This window comes from Danio rerio, chromosome 13 (assembly GCF_052040795.2).
Source record: "Danio rerio strain M-AB ecotype USA chromosome 13, GRCz13ab, whole genome shotgun sequence".
Classification (NCBI taxonomy): Eukaryota; Metazoa; Chordata; class Actinopteri; order Cypriniformes; family Danionidae; genus Danio; species Danio rerio.
This window is the reverse complement of record NC_141033.1, coordinates 20,693,841-20,711,541: the sequence shown is the minus strand read 5'-3', so window position 1 is coordinate 20,711,541 and position 17,701 is coordinate 20,693,841. Positions and strand designations below refer to the sequence as shown.

At 40.3% G+C, this 17,701-nt stretch overlaps 1 long non-coding RNA gene across 1 annotated transcript; it reads right to left on the bottom strand.

The window, feature by feature from the left end:
- Positions 1–15,351: 15,351 nt before the first annotated feature.
- LOC147841031 (uncharacterized) lies at positions 15,352–16,564 on the bottom strand. Its single transcript, XR_015505889.1, has 4 exons — positions 16,531–16,564; positions 16,390–16,450; positions 16,241–16,315; positions 15,352–16,162 (listed from the first exon to the last, which is right to left on the bottom strand). It is a non-coding gene; the product is annotated as an uncharacterized LOC147841031 (long non-coding RNA).
- Between the last annotated feature and the right edge of the window lie 1,137 nt (positions 16,565–17,701).

Genomic DNA, 17,701 nt, shown 5'->3' with positions numbered 1-17,701 from the left:
TCTGATCATTTCTGGAAGCTGATTCCAGCAGCGAGGGGCATAGTGGCTGAAAGCTGATTCACCCTGCTTTGACTGAACTCTTGGAACTTCTAGTTTATATGATCCTAATGATCTGAGTGATCTGTTGGGTTTGTATTCAGTGAGCATATCTGTAATGTATTTAGGTCCTAGGCCATTTAGTGATTTATAGACCAGTAATAATACTTTAAAATCTATTCTGAATGTAACTGGCAGCCTGTGTAAAGACCTAAGGACCAGTGTGATGTGCTCTGATTTTTTGGTTCTGGTCAGAATTCTGGCTGCAGCGTTCTGGATGAGCTGTAACTGTCTGACTGTCTTTTTAGGAAGACCAGTAAGGAGTCCATTACAGTAATCCACCCTGCTGCTGATAAAAGCATGAACAAGTTTTTCTAAATCTTCACTAGAAACAAAGCATCTGATTCTTGCTATGTTTTTGAGATGATAGTATGCTGATTTACTAACTGCTTTGACATGACTATTGAAACTCAGTTCTGACTCCAGAGTCACACCAAGATTCTTGACCTTATTTTTTGTAGTTTGACCTTTAGTGCCAAGGTACGCATTTACATTGAGAAGCTCATCTCTGTTCCCAAACACAATGACTTCAGTTTTCTCTTTGTTTAACTGAAGAAAGTTTTGGCACATCAATTGTTAATGTCATCAATGCACTAGCAGAGGGTGTCAATGGGGCTGTAGTCATTAGGCAGTAAGGCTAAGTAGATCTGAGTGTCATCAGCATAGCTGTGGTAGGAGATTTGGTTCTTTCTCATTATTTGGCTTAGAGGGAGCATGTAAAGGTTGAACAGGAGAGGTGCCAGAATCGAGCCTTGTGGGACTCCGCATGTCATGGGTGTCCACCTCGACATATGGTCACCTATACTGACATGGTAACCTCTACCTTCAAGGTAAGATCTAAACCATTTGAGGACCGTCCCATACAGCCCAACCCAGTTTTCCAGCCTATCCAGAAGTATGCTGTGATCGACAGTGTCAAATGCAGCACTGAGATCAAGCAATATCAGCACTGTTAGCTTGCCTGAATCTGTATTTAGGCGTATATCATTGATTATCTTTATAAGGGCGCTCTCTCTACTGTGATGTGCTCTGAAACCAAATTGTCTAAACACCCCTTTAAGTTTACAAACTTGTGAACTTGGTTAAAAACAACTTTTTCAATGATTTTGCTAATGAAAGGGAGATTTGAGATTGGTCTATAATTGCTCAAGAGGGTGTTATGCAGGTTGCTCTTCTTCAAGAGGGGTTTAACAACTGCAGTTTTAAGTGAGTTTGGAAAAATCCCTGAGAGAAGTGAAGCATTTACCACTTTTAGAAGATCCATTTCTAAACAGGTAAACATCATTTTGAAGAATGATGTGGGGAGCGTGTCAAGACTGCAGGTTGATGTTTTCATAACTTGCACAGTCTCTTCTAAGATTTTACCATTAATTGCCATGAAATCAGACATCATGTCTGATTTCTTAAGTTGTGGTTGAGCTAGTTTGACTTCGACACAACTTGGCTGATTAGATGAGCTGATTGCCTTTCTGATATTATTGATCTTATCAGTAAAGAAATAAGTAAACTCATTACATTTGCTTTCAGAAAGTAGCTTGCTTGGAATCCGACTGGGGGGATTTGTGAGTCTCTATATCGTTGCAAAGAGTGTACGAGCATTATTTAAGTTGCTGTTTATAAGGCTTGAAAAGAAAGTCTGCCTAGCAGTGTTTAGTTCCATATTAAAAGCATGAAGACTGTCTTTATAGATATTATAATGGACTACTAGTTTCGTCTTTCTCCACATATCTCCCGGAAATCTTCCGGAAATTGCGCGCTTCCTGCCCGGTCCTTAAATACGTTGCACAGCCCTCTCTCCACCGCATCCCTTGTAGCTCTTCAGGTACGTCACGCACAATTTACCCCACCACTCTACAGGTAATGTTATATCACGTCGCGCGCGCAACTCCCCCCCCCTCCCCCCCCACCAATCAAACACCAACTATCGCGCTACTTCCTGCAAATCAACTCTATATCCCCCGGAAATGACTTTTTCCAACTTGGGATGTCTGCAGGTGTAACGCTTCTCTTCCTGAAGACGCAAATCACTCAGGCGGACACAGAGAACTGCGTTCTGCGTTGTTTATTTTGTAACAGAAATATACATCCTCTGGCAACAGTATGCATTTAAACATGCATCGCCTTTCTGCATTCAGCAACCATTTTCTGCTGTGTTGCCACATAAAGTCATTTTAACAAAACATTAGTTATTTACAAAAGTTCAACATACCTGTAACAGAAATATACATCCTCTGGCAACAGTATGCATTTAAACATGCATCTAAAAAACCAAACAAATAGTAAGAAATCACCCCGGCACATATTAATGTCATCATTCCAGCTATACATAGCATGAGCAAATTAAACCACACAAAGTTTGTCACACACGGCAATCACTCGACAGATTTGATCTAAAACATCACTTAATGTTCATATTGGACTTGTATGTGTTATTAATATGTGTTAAAATACAAAATTTGTCACATTTAGCTGGAGCACATTTTACCTACCGCCTTTCTGCATTCAGCAACCATTTTCTGCTGTAGGCGGGGCTTTGCAGGTGAAAGGTGAAAGAAACAATTACACACTGTTGCCACAAGAGGTCTCTCAACAACCAGAAAATAAACAAAATAACCCATTTTGGTGAAAGACAATTAAACATTATTTTAACCCTGTTACACAGGGGCAACGTCATCTATGATCATCTTAATTTTAGAGTTAAGCAAATCAAGGAGAGAATCAACAGAATCTGCGGATATACTTGGTGCTCGCGATATGGCCTTCATAAACTGCTCACTGGTGTTCTCATTTATGCATCTCTTTCTGACAGAGACAGATCTGTCTTTAATAGCTGGAGTGATCAATATATCCAAGAAAATACAGAAATGATCAGATATTGCCACATCCTTAACAACAGTAGATGAAATGTGTAAACCCTTAGTTATAAGTAGATCAAGAGTGTGGTCAAGATTGTGTGTGGGTCCTTGTACATGCTGAGTCAGATCAAAAGTGTTAAAAACAGTCATCAGTTCTTTTACAGCATTGATTTCTGGATTATCAATGTGAATATTAAAATCCTCAGCAATACTAAAATAATCAAATTTAGAGGTTACTATTGACAACAGCTCTGTAAAATTATCAATTAAAGCTTGAGAATATTTTGGAGGTCTGTAGATAATGATCAGTAAGATACGTGAAGCATCTTTTAGTGCTATACTCAGATATTCAAAGGACAAATAGTCACCAAATGACAACTGTTTACACTCATAGACATTTTTAAACAGGGCAGCGATGCCTCCACCTCTCCTATTAACTCTGCAAACACTCAAAAAAATCAATGTTTAAAGGAGCTGCTTCATTCAGAACTGATGCGCTACAACTGTCATCTAGCCAAGTTTCATTTAAAAGCATAAAATCAAGGCAATTTGTGTTGATAAAATCATTGACTAAAAGTGACTTATTATTGAATGATCTGATGTTTAAAAGTGCTAACTTAACAGTTTTAGCTGTTTTTTCTACAAAAGTCTCAGATCTACATTTAATAGACACCAGATTCGAATTATTTGCTTTACGGCCAAAAGAAGTCTTTGGTTTTCTGTCACTTAACACAACACATATTTGCTTAGAGAAAGCTACAGACACACTGGGTTCCTGCCTGTTCTGAAAACATTTGATAAAAACACTGTTATCTAAGCAGGCCCCCGACACACATCAGTGAGAGCTTTTGTGTTCACCAGCTGAAGATGGGGCGTTGTTGTTTGGGCCCTGGCGGTGTGGCAAAAGTTGGAGGGCTCTTCCAGGTGGGCTCATAGGTGGTTGTGGAGCAGGCCGCTTTTTGGTTGGTAACTGATGGCTTGCGGCAATGGAGTGTAAAAGTTTAGTTCCAGCATACACCAGTTCCTCCATCGTTTTTGAAAAACCCAACAGTGGTGAGCAAGGTGACAATGAGAACGTGTCCGGTGACAGAGGCTGTGGGTCTGGAGATTCTGTCTGCAGAAATATGTTTTCCTGAGGATCATTTTTGAGTGACGAGACTTGATGCTGTTCTGATGCGTCACAGTCTGCCTGTGTTGAGCAGAGGGCAAGTGATAGTGTCTCTATTAACATTGGGTGTTTTGGCTGCATGACATTATCACTGTCCTTGGGTGATTCGTCAGCCACAAGTCCACTCAGGAGCTAATTTGAGGTCCTGTAGTCATCCGGACATTTGCTAGGTGTGTGTGTGCAATTCAGTTCAGTGGCATACACAGCTGATGGATGATTGAGCACCTTTGCACCAAGTTTGTTTGGATGAAGGCCATCTGATGTAAACAATTGTCTTTGGTTCCAGAAGAGATTGAAATTGTCAATGCAAGTCAGTCCTTTCTTGTTACATGTTTTCTGTAGCCATACAGAAAGTCAGAGTAGACCGAGAAAGGGGAGAGAGGAAAAGATAAATAAAAAAATTGGGGTTCAGTTCTCCAGACACGCTGCCACTCTGTCCCCCAGCAGCCGAGAGATGCAACGACGTGTTGGGAGCCCTGGGGAGGAATCTATCCACCTGTCCGTCTTCTGGGGTCCGGCAGGCGTTCTCCTGGCTGGCTGGCGGCATCTCTGTTCTCCTGCTCTGCTCCCGCTTCGGTGGACGGATGCAGGCTACGGCGTCATGGCGGATCGCGGCGACTCCCTGGGTTCTGTGGGATGGCTCCCTTTTGCGCTTTCCCTTGCGGTGGTGAGCCCCGCGTCCCCTCCTCCTGCTCATGCTGGGAGATGGCAGCAGCCAGATCCTTTCCTCGCCAGCCTCAGGCTGCCCTGGCACTCAGGGCAGACGATTGGGTTTTCCCCCATTCGGGTAAACTCCCAAACACTCGCCCCTCTCTCAGCGGCGAGGGCAACTGGACAACGTGTCCCTCCTTCTCCCGGGCTTCGGCACCACTGTAATGAAGTTCACAGCCCTTTGGCCACCGAGAAGAAGGAGGCAGAGAACGGACGCAGTTTTAACATATTTATTAATAACAGGGACAGCAGCTTCTCACGGAGACTGCAGTCTGAACCAAAACAAACGAACGGCAGCTCCTCACGAAGACTGCCGTCAAATGAAAGCAAAAGTAAAACAATATGTCCGGGCCCGGTCCTCTCTCTGTTTCCTCTGCCATCGTTCCTCCTCTTATAGTCCAGAGCTCCTCCCGTGGGAATCGAGGCTGGTGCGCACCACAGGTGCATCCACTTACGCGTGGCCTCATTCCGTTCCCACGGCTCTCGGCCACGCCCCCTCGCCACAGACTCATTGCCCAATCTGAAGCCTATTATGCATTAGTGCAGATCAGCACTACAATCATCTTTTATTGTACATTTAACTGAACATATTGTACTACATTATAAACTAAAACAGATTAAACATTCAGACAAACTTACAGCCAACGCTTTCGGCAGGATTTAGAAGACGACAGAAACTATTCACATGCTTTCTGCCTTAGTCCGTTACTTTCAGTTTCTCTAAAGAGCGAAAGTGCCAGAAACGTGTCAAAATAAGAGTCCAGCAGAAATGAGCCAAAATAAAAGTCCCAGCATAAAGACTTGTAAACAATAGCGAACTTATTCTAGAACAACAATTCATTATAAAAAATATAATACGGTTTTATTTAAATGTCCTACATGAACAGCACACAATCTTTAACAGAGGCAGAACAGCTCCACAGTGCCATTTCCCATCGGGTGGTAAGGGGTGGTTTGAGACTTTTTACCCCTGAAACTCTGAGAAGTTCAGCAATTAGACGACACCAAAACTTGCACCTTAGTCACTGTGGATACGTTCAGGTAGGCCATAGATACAAAAATATCTGTCCCACAGAACTCTGGAAACTTGCTTAGTGGATTCATCACGACACACAAAAGCCTGAGCAAGCCTTGTAAAAGGGTCAGTCACAACCAAGACGTCAACTGACTTGTTACTGGCATCCTCCTCCTACCGAAAATCAATGCATACTAGCTCTAGAGGTCTGGTAGGTGAAACGTTTTGCGGAGGAGCTCTCCCAGATGGGTCAGTGCTTTTACTCACAATACAGTGTTGACAGCGTCGCTCATAATCACCAACTGTGTGCTCCATATGCAGCCAGTAGAAACGCTGCTTTGCTAAACAGACACTTTTAAATTGACCTTGATTGCCACTGTCATCATGAATACCCCTCAGCACAGAATCAACCAATGGCGTTAGCACTATGTACTTTAAACGTTTTCTTCTCGACAACTGATCAGACAACACTCTATAAAGTATACCATCCTTCATGGTCAACTTGTCCCACTATATAAGGTAACGCTGGACTGCAGCAGATTCTCCTGTGCTATCCCATCTTGTAGGTCTTTGGCGGCTCTCCACATATGATATGACCCAAGACAACACTGTGTCTTCCAGCTGCATGTCTCGGAGATTCTCTACAGAATAAGCTGGTAATGTGTCGTGCCCAGAAGAAACTAACTGAGGTAAGTGATCTACAAGTGCCATAGCTCATGTCTCAGCACCAAGTGACCAATCTACCTGTGATGTGCAGACAGCCGAAACATCTAAACTTGCAACAGAAGAATGATCCATATCAACACCATTATAGGCGGTGCACAATTGCCGTTGCTGAATCATGCTTTCATCCTGATGTTTGTCACAGGACCACCTGAAAGCATTATGTATAGAGGTAGATGACATTCCCCTCATATCTGTCATCATGGTATCATAAGGCACCTGAAGTAGTTTTTGTGTTACTCCACTCTTGACAAAAGGTACTCTACTCAGGAAATCAGCACTGACATTCTGGGGACCGGGTACATACTTCATGTCAAAATTGTAGCTGGCCAACTTGGCCACCCAACGCTGTTCACAACAGTCCAGTTTAGGCTTTGTGAGGATGTAGGCAAGTGGGTTATTGTCAGTTAAAACTGTAAAACTATGTCCCTTTAGCCAGTGGCTAAACAAATTGACCACTTCAGGGCCAAAAATTCCAGGATAGTTTTGCTGTAAACGTGACAGGGATTTGCTGGCAAAAGCCACTGGTCTTGTCTTCATCTCACCGTCCTGCAACTGAAACAAAACTGCGCCAATGCCCTCTAATGCTGTGTTTACACCAGACACGGAATGCGCGGATAAATCGCGATGTTCGCGCGTAAATAGCCACGTGAACATTTGAGTTTACTCGCTTCATTCGCACGTCAAACCCCACTTCATTCACGCGTCAAATTCACTTCAGAACAGACACGGATTTGCATTATGGGCAGGGCTTCTGTCTGCCCAGTGACTCTAGCTTCGTTGCTAAATGGCTAACATGGATTTCATGAAGAAAATAACTGTGTTTATGTGCTTTGTGAAGGCTGAAAAACAGCATTGATACTTTTAGGGCAGTGTCTGAGTCCACTAGATTCTTTCAGAGGTGCATCCAGCTTTGTGAGCTCATAAACTCCTCCAAAAACTGTACCTGGATGACGGAGGCTTTCATTGGTGCCTCTGACTGAGTTTGATGAACTTTTTGTTGGTGTCACCTGGAGGATTTCCCCCGGGACACCTACAACAGGCGATACGTCATAATCATGCCCCCACAAGAGCAAGCTCCTGATTGGTTAACGCGGCGCGAATGTCCGGTGAAGTTCAGATTTTCCAGATCCATTTGTGCACTTTGTCGTCATTCGCACTGCGCCATTCACGCGTAACGGGCCACAGGATGTTTATTCACGCGTTTGCATTGACTTAACATGTAAATCACTCGTGCTTGACGCGCTTGACATGCATTCCGCGTCTGGTGTGAACACAGCATAAGGACGCATCAGTTGCCAGTATAAAGTGGCGTGAAAAATCCAGGTGCGCTAAAATATCTCTTCCAAGTACTGATGCTTTCAGCTGTTCAACTGCACCACCAGTCCAATCCTTAGGTCTTAATTTTATGTTTTGACTAGACACATGCAAAGCTTTTTTCTTCCGACCTCTACTTCTCTGTCTTTGAAGAAGATCAAAGAGTGGCTTTGCTTTGACTGAATAATTTGGGACAAAATGCTGGTAATAGATCACCATTCTTAAAAATGATCTAATCTTTTTCTGGGATGGAGTTTTGCCATCTGGTTTCATCAAGTCCAAACTTTGCAACTTAGAAATACACTCTAACTTATCTGGATCGGTTGAAACTCCATTCTTGGTGATCACGTGTTCCAAGAACGTGTTCCAGATGCCTTTAGGAGGTGACATTTCTTAGGTGCCAGTTTCAGGCCATGAGCTAGTAGCCTACTGAACACCATCTCCAGACGATCAAGAGCAACAGGCTCATCACGGCCAAAAACAATGAGATCATCTATACAGCACAGATTACTAAGAAACTTCTGATCCACAAAAATACTATACATCATCTGCATAAAACTACCAGGGCTGTTACAGAGGCCTTGAGGTAGCCTGTTGTATTCAAATAGGCCCATGGCTGTGATGAATGCGGTGAATTTACAATCGTCCTCATACAGTGGTATGTTATAAAAACCTGATGTGAGGTCCATTGTACTGAACAGAGCATTACCACCCAGTGCCGCCAAGCAATCCGCCTGGTGTGGAAGAGGATGGGCATCTTTTAATGTTCGTCTGTTCAACCAGCGAAAATCAGCGCAAACTCTAAGGTCCCCATTCTTCTTTCACACCAACACAACAGGGGAGGCATATTCACTTGTGGAGCGACGGATGATCTCTTTTTCTTACATCTCTGACAAAACCTGATGCAGCTTATAGTACTAGCTAGGAGCCACACGCCCATATGGAAGTCAGAATATTCTGGGGTCTGAAAGCTGAATTCTATGGATAAAGTCCTTGGCTTCTCTACAATCAAGGTGATTTCTTAAAAAGATATTCTCATTAGTCAAAATCAAACTTAGTTGTTGCCTGCATTGCTCTGAAACATCACATGACTCTACATCCAGATCATGCAGTCCCACAGAATTCAACATTTCACTTGGGGATATTGGCTGGTCTCTACCAACAAGAAAACTTGCAGAGTGACTGACAACTTGAGGTTTGACTGTGGTTTCTCTGTTAATATCCTCATCCGCAACACAGGGACACAGGCTTTGCATTGCATCGCTGTAACACAGGTCTACCCGAGGAATTAATCACCTTCAAAGTCACCCAACCATCACTCCATGGTGAAGTAACTAGCCTTGACACCATCACTCTTCTGGGTATTGAACCAGACATAGGGGGCTCTGTCATTACCACACTGCCTGGTGATGCTGCAGCCGACCTCGATAATTTTTCCCACACCAAGTATTCAAGTCCATGCTCAAGTCAAACAGCCAAGCTACGTTTAACAGTTCCGAGCTTCTCTGACATATCCAATCCTCTCCATTGATTTAATCCAGCTAACAAAGACAAAAAGTTCTCGCATTCAGCATTTTTAGATGCAGGGGCAGTTACAGCACTCCAAAAACCCTCACAACTAAGGTAGGTACAATCATTTTCAAGCCATTTACTTCCATGCTGAGATTTAAGATGGATTTAGGTTTGAGATGTAATCCACCACAGCCTACAAGGACAACATCCGTTGACATTACTCTAACAAAGTCAATTACTCCTGCTTCTCTCAATTTTGTTTTAGCTACACAATTTAATGTGCATGCTATTGATCCACTGTCCAGCATGGCTCTTAATGACACTTTCTATCCTATTTTTACAGGTGTGTAAAATAAACTATCCTGACCCCCAATGTATGAGTGTTCTGATATATCATTTGATTTATCAGCACAGCTTTCCAACATTGGCATGCACCTGCAAAATCAGTAACAGCCTGGAAGTTACAACAAAGTCCCGTACTGCCTCCCTCCGAATACGAGTCCAATCCATTTCCCTCCATACTGTCCCAGACAGTAGCTAGCTTGGAACAGTCACATTTTGGGTGTCCAGGTGAAAAGCACTCAAAACAAAGCTGTTTTCTGTCATGCAGTGTGTAACATTACTGTGCTTATTGTCATGACACACTCGACATTGAATTCTACCTGTATGACGCTGTAACCTGAAACTACCTCTGTTAGTGGGAGCATCACGCAGCTGAACCTTATCCATGATCTGCTCTAGCATTTACATCACACGTGAGAGCATAAGACCTTCAGGCTGTTGTGTGTTATGTCTTAATGCTTGAACAGAAGATGGTTGTGGAGCAGGAGATGTCTGATGTTGAAGAGTACTAGGCTCTGAATGTTAAGGCTGGCTAAATGGCAGTATAGGTATGCTCATTAATTTTTGGGAAGCAGGATGTGCTGAACTAACATGTTGGTCATGCTCATCACCATCCACAATGTGAACTGACGATGTGTTACTCTGTACATGCGCACCAGCATAACACCTATTATCTCTCTGATAGTCATCAATCCTGCCTTGGATATCTTTAGTTCTCCACTTGTGGATGAGTTTGCATCTAAATATACTAGCCAAACTTTGGTCGGTACAATGCTTGATACACATACACGTTACCTCTTCAGCCATATCATTCAGCCGCTTTCCTTATCTGACATCATTCACTAGATCAGCAGCCTTGTTGATCCAAATCTAATAGTCAACTGGATTCTCCCCATCTCTGGGAACAGTAGCATAGAAGTTGGCAAGAGGTAGGCACAGAGGTGTGGACTCGAGTCATGTGACTTGGACTCGAGTCAGACTCGAGTCATGAATTTGATGACTTCAGACTCGACTTGACAAAATATAAAAAGACTTGCAACTCAACTTGGACTTGAACATAAATGACTCGGACTTTCACTTGGACTTGCGCCTATTGACTTGTAAAGACTTGCTACTTTCTACAAAAAGCCCAAAGATAAAAAGTATGTTGACACAGAATGCTCTATCTCTGGGTGTGTGTGCGTGTGTGACAGGGAGCATGCACGCATACTTTAGACCACTAGCACTTTGTGGCGCACTTCCGTGTTTTTGCACCAGCGGGAAATTTGAAGATGCCATTTTCATTCTAACTCGGAGAGTGAAATAAACACATCCGCGATCTGCTCCTTTTGTTTTATTCAGCGGATTTACAACATCTGTCAAAGGTAAGAGACTTTACTACTCGCAATGTGTTACTGTTGTGCAAAAGCATTGTTTTACTGTTGTGTATAAGTCAATGAACTTCAATTTTTTAAAACCAAATTTACCCTCTCGTGATTTATATCATATAATTATGAATGAACATGGCTGTAATTTATGTTTTTGCACTTGGTCGTTTGTGTCAATGCGCATATTATGTTTTATCTTTGTGTTTTGCCCATCCTCTGACAGTATTATCTAACTATTTAATTAGTAGTAACATTAATTACATGCCATAATAACTAGATATATAATTTATTTTTAAAGCTCTCAAAACTGTAAAAAAAAAAGTTTTTTTGTTATTTTCTGGTGACATTTTGCAATAAGGTTTCTTTAGTTAATCTATGTACTAACATGAACTAATAATGAACTATACTTCTAAACCTTTATTAATTATAGTTTAACATTTACTATTGCATTATTACAATTTAAAGTTATACTTGTTAACATTAATGTTAATGCACTGTGAGTTAACAAGAATTAACCAATAATTTTATTTCCATTAATTAAAGCATAAAATAATGAATACTGTAATGAACTGCACTGCATTGTTTGTTCACATTAGTACATGCATAAACTTAATTAATTAATACAACCTTATTGTAAAGTGTTACATTTTTCATATTTTGGATTAATACTATTAATTTATTTAGTATTTAAAACCTTAAAGGTATTTTTATTATTGTTGATGTTATGCCTCTTAGCCATATTTTAGTCCACTATATGGTTTTTAATTAATTTTTTTATTGCGAGATTGTAATGTAATGCATATATATTGTTGAATTTCTGTTTGTTTGTTTTTCTGTATTTCCCCCTCTATATTTAAGGATTATCTACTATTTTTAAAGTACTTAAAACCAACCATCTAATAAAAAATACAATTCACAATTACATTTTGTTTCATGAGTGTCTTTGTTCCTGTTTTGTAGGACTCTTATTTTAACAGATTTCATTTGGAAACACTTGACTGATCATTCAATTAAAGTTTTACCTTTATTATTCCATCACTCAAAGAGATCATTTAATTGTGAGTTGAATTACTCCATTTGTAATTGTTTTTAAATAAACTAAAAACGAAGACTTGTTTTATTCAGTTTGTTGAATGTGAACTTCTTTACTTTACATATTAGAAGATATTTAAAACCACTATGAATGTATTTAAACTAATATTTAAATTTATATAACTGTTTCACTGTGGGTATTTCTATTTTAATTTATTTAGCACATTTATTGGCTATTCAAACATGAAAACAAGTTTTAGATACTTTGTGGCTCTAATAAATGGTTAAACATAACAATATCCCTGCAGAAAAATCCAGCTTAAACCAGCCTAGGCTGGTAAGCTGGTTTTAGCTGGTTGACCAGGCTGGTTTTAGAGGGGTTTTGGTCATTTCCAGGCTGGTTTCCAGCCATTTCCATCCTGGTCTTAGCTGGTCAGGCTGGAAACTGACCAGCAAAATCCAGCTAAAACCAGCTTGACCAGCCTGGTTTAAGCTGGACATAGCTGGTTTTAGCTGGTCATCTCCCAGCCTGACCAGCTAAGACCAGGCTGGAAATGGCTGGAAACCAGCCTGGAAATGGCCAAAACCCCTCTAAAACCAGCCAACCAGCCTAGGCTGGTTTAAGCTGTTTTTTCAGTAGGGATTTTTGACAAAATGTTCTAAAATGATTGTTTACAAGTGCCTAAGTGGGATTCGAACCCCGTTCTTTATGAAAAGAAAGAAAAATCTGATTGGCTCTGACATTACTTTCACCAGTGGGCAGGTACTTCAATCTGATTTGCTGGTCTCTCACGGGCGTATTCAGTCTCTCTGCGTTTGCTTGAGTTTTGTCCACACTGGCGCTTCATAATTTTCCTGCTTTTGCTCTACAGAGATCCTCCTGATAAATTGATTATTCCAGAATGTTGATATGGTTTATATATTGCTAAACTATTTAGTAACAATATACGAAAAACTATGAGGTTAAGGTAAATTCTATATTAAATACTAGTGTTTTTGAGAGTTAGGTATAATGCCTATGTTTAAGCCTAGTATTATTTACAAGTTGTTAATGAATGCTTCAGCATACTGTAGTATTAAGAATAGTGAACTAATAAAATGAAATACAGAGTGTAGTTTTACTACAGTAAAGTGTGGTGAATTGTAGTTTAATATACCCAATACTGTAAAAAAAACTACAGCACTGGGTCATTTGTTTATATTACACTTGTGTTACCATAGCAACTATAATATTACCCCAACAGATTAATTAAAGTACTTTACTATAGTACTGTTCAAAAGCCTGTCCATGCCAATAGATGTGTTCAGGGGCCCTGTGGAACAGCTTTTCCTCAAAATGAAGAGGATGACATGGAAAATGTCCTCCACAATCTCATCAATAATGTGGAAGACAGCAGAGACTAGTTCACTTTATTTTAGTTGCCATGATAAAATGCGATTGATAGTGAGATTTATTTAAAGAGTGAATAGTACAGTAGGCTATAATGCCAAATCAAGTTTTTCCTTATTTTTATCACAGTTACATTTCTGCTTGCGTTAGTTATATTTTTGTTTAAATGTTTTTTATTTGATTAGTATGGTGAACCTTTTGGATGTTTAATAAATGTTTGTAAAACAAAATGCATTCTTTACATCCAGCCTCTATTCTCTGTGTCTTTAAGTGTTTGAAACTGGAAATATCTCATCATAAAACATACAGCCAAAATGTTATGGTTTATTAGATAAAAAATTTAATATGTAAGTCTATTTTAGTATTTTGGTTATTGTTAATAAATAGTGCCTCAATATAAATCATATCAAAAAGCACAAAAGGAAGAGGAAACACAAGACACAAATTCTGTATATAATCTCTGAGAGCGCGCAGGAAAATGTGTGCGTGAGCAGTGCATATTTGAGAGCGAGAAAATTTGCGCGTGAGCAGCGTATATTTGAGAGCTCGCAAGCAGTTTTGTCCACAGAGGAAATCGGTGCACTAGCGTCACACAAGGTAAAGAGCAAAGTTCTTCATTGTTATGTGAAGAAAACAACGTTATTGTTTGTATGAAGTAGCCTACTTCATTTAGAATATGTGCTACCATTTTACATTGCTGCTAGACAGATTTGCATCTCCATCTCTTTAGCACACACGAGATTCAATTGACAAAATACCAATTTCACTCAATTTTACTTTGCAGCATACAGGAGTTGTTGGTCCACTGCTGCCTCATTGAGGTTGTTTATGTAGTTTTAGTTAATCACAAGTTGATCACTGAAGACATAACATAGCACAACTAAACTTAATGAACTATACAGCAGTAGACCTGCAATTTCTGTGTGATGTGAGGCAAAAATGGACTCTTTTTTTGGTGGAACTCATTCTTGTGCAATAGACTGTGTAGACGAGACGCAGCACTGTTTAGCACTTTTTCAGAAAATTACATTTGTATCTTTATATATCTAAGCAATGTTCTTTCATTAAAAAAAAGGTTTGTTTAATAAATACAGATCTTACAGCCATACATAATCTGTTTCAATTTTATTTTTCTGTTAAAAAGACTCGAAAATCAAACTATAGGACTTTGGACTTGACTTGAAACTTGTTGCCTTTGACTTGGGACTTGACTCGGGACTTGCCTGTCTTGACTCGGGACTTGACTCGGGACTTGAGGGCAATGAAAGGAGACTTACTTGTGACTTGCCAAACAATGACTTGGTCCCACCTCTGGGTAGGCATGATGAAGTCTCACTGAAATACTGTAGCACAATATTATAAATCAGCTCAGGGTTCTGCTTTACATCAATCATGCAATCACTAAGCAGACTAATTTGAATGATATCTTTTGCTTTTCCAGCTAGTCAGTTCATGATTTCCTCTTTCTGTTCTAAAATGGGGCATTTCTGTTTTCTTATATAAGCCTTGGAAGGAAATGTTCACAGTATGTCTGATGTTATTAGAGATGAGTTATTAAGTCTGTTTTGTTTATACATGTGTTGAAAAAATCATCTCTTAGGTGTGTGTGTATATATATATATATATATATATATATATATATATATATATATATATATATATATATATATATATATATATATATATGTGACGAGGGTATAGAGTAGGGTTTAAATCTCTGTAAATAAAAATAACCGACTACGCCACCCCAGGAGTTACCCAGGGAAACAACTATTAGAAAAGGACACAGGTTCGTTTCTCCCAGAAAGGCACAGAGACGTGAGTTAATGAAAAAGTACAAAAATATTTATTTGGAATAAAACTACCAAATGGTACGGTTCTTAAATACCTCAAAAACTCCCACTTCATTATTAAACACAAGAAACAATAAATAAACAAAACCAAACCAGGATTGGAGGTTCCCACTGACTGGGTACGAGTGGACAGACTTTACCCCAGCACACGCACACACCACAGTGCACTCAAAAAATCACGCACTCAGTGTCCACAGCACACGATAGAGAAACACCACCACCAGTGGAAAGTGACCCGTCATCCACCGGGGGAAACCTCAGTTCCTGAAATAAATAAAAATAAAAATCAATAACCAACAAAACACAAATAAGTGGGTCAATCAGGTTAACACCTACTTTACATGATCTAATTGAAAGATAGCTACAGCTGTATTTACACCATCTGACCTACACTAGACCCAACATTAACTGTTACTAGAAAGACTAAATTCACAAAAAGAATACTCTTAATAACGAAAAACAAAATCAATACTTTGCATAAATAGACACAACAAAAAAAACAGAAGAATGCTTATGTTGACAAATCAATTATCCAACACAAATAAACAAATGAAAGAATGAAGGGGAGCACAAAGCAGCACGCTAAGAGTTATTGCAGGCAGTCCCCGCTAGCAGCTGCATTGGTGGTGTCCAAGCGGCAGCCAATACGCCGCCGTTAGCATTAGCAGCAGTTGCAGACGGTCTCGAGTAACCACGGCAATAGCGATGAACACGGGAGCTAGTAAGCAAATGATACCAGAGGAAGATCCGACGTAAGAGAGAAAGGGGAAAAGGGAGGATCCTAAGGAGGAAAAGCGCAAACAAGCCCATTAACATGGTCCTTTAAATGATCACACCACATCATACGTGCTTCACTTACCAATGGGCGCACACTCAGACACGTTCTAAATCACTCGTTGGTCGATACAATACAGCGAGGTGCCGGAATTAATAGCTGTACAGCATGAAACACGCAGGTTAAAATGCGACTAAACCCCATTACTCAGCCAGTTCAAAGCCATCACATACCTGCAACTGAACAGTCATCCAGCCACCACAGCCAAGGGAAAAGCCACCGCCACACGATGCACTAGAACAATGCCAAAAGAGAGCTTAACGTGGGTCGATTCAAACAACTTACAAAATTCAGAACGAGCGCAGAGCCTCTACCTGTAGCCGCGGCTACAGACACCCAAACCAGTGCGTCGGAGTCGGACGTGACGCATCCCAAGCACCGACCAATCAGGTTTAAAAAGGCGGTGCTACGTGCCGATTGGCCGATGTCAATGCCAATCAGCTGCACAGCACCATCACATTTTGGTTACTCATATCAATCAGCTGCACTACACCATCACATATATATATATATATATACCCACTATTTAATGCAATATTTGTCCGAACAATCACCGCGAAACGTGTCATGTTACGAACCCACATGTATTGACACTTGTTAAACTACAGTTGGTACAGACTGTTCTTGTTTTGTCTGAAAACTAGCATGTTCTCTATAATTTTTCTGACAATTATTACTTGCATTAACAAAACCTGCAGATAGTAGTTTTAAACCTATTGATTCTCCGATCTGTGAACCTAACTGGCCCACCATATCAGTGAGGTGTGTAATTGCATCTCTCTCAATATTAGGAGTGGATGTACAAGGGCCTTCAGGTGGCGCTTGACCAACAAGAGTATTACATGTTACTAGATTTAACCCACGACCCATACTTTGGTCTATGAGAGACCTCGACCGGCCTACCCCCCTTCTGTCATTTTCTCTGTGCACCACCCCCAGAAGCACCAACAAGCCAACAACTCCTCCCTCTGTGAAAACTGTTAGTTTCCATAAATGTGCCATCCACATCAATCTCGTAATCTCATCTTTCAGCCTTTATTTACTCAGTTTTTTTCTCTTACAATCAGAAAAGAGAAAATAATTATCAGTATGTGTGTTTCAAAAGCCAGCAGAAGCAATCATTTCACAATAAATAAATAAATAAATAAATGTAAAAAAAAAAACACTTATCAAAATAATACAACTACAATATTCACGATGACCAAATCAGTGTAAATGTTTTTCAAAGTTCATGCTCCATCTGTGCAATGTAACTGTAAGTCAGTCCTTCAGTGAGTGTGTTTACTGTCTTGGTCCAAAACACCAAAGATCCAAAGAAGCAGCCTCAAAGTAATGAGCAGCAACCACAGCCGATCTGCATTGAGCTGATCAAAGTGATCCTCAAAAAAAAAAGCACTGTCACTTTAAGTGTGGTCTTGCGTCATTCCATAATACAATTCTATGATAGCAACATGTGATTTTACTATGAAAAACACAAAGCTTGAT